Raw genomic sequence first — 206 nt, forward strand, 5'->3', positions numbered from 1 at the left:
CTTCTAGCGCCGAGCGAGAGGAGAGGGAATAGCGTGTGCGTGTAAGCGCGAGCAGCACAAACAAGCCGGCGACGTTTCGCGCGCCGCTTCGTTCACTGTCGTACACTGACTCACTCTATCTTGATGTTTATTTGTAATCCTCCCCCTCCCCCCTCTCGCCCTCCTCCTCCCTGTGTTTGTGTGTGGGGGCTGTCTCTTATACACAT

The sequence above is a fragment of the Diachasma alloeum genome, unplaced genomic scaffold (genome assembly GCF_001412515.2).
Source record: "Diachasma alloeum isolate Michigan unplaced genomic scaffold, Dall2.0 Dall_scaffold_00186, whole genome shotgun sequence".
Lineage (NCBI taxonomy): Eukaryota > Metazoa > Arthropoda > Insecta > Hymenoptera > Braconidae > Diachasma > Diachasma alloeum.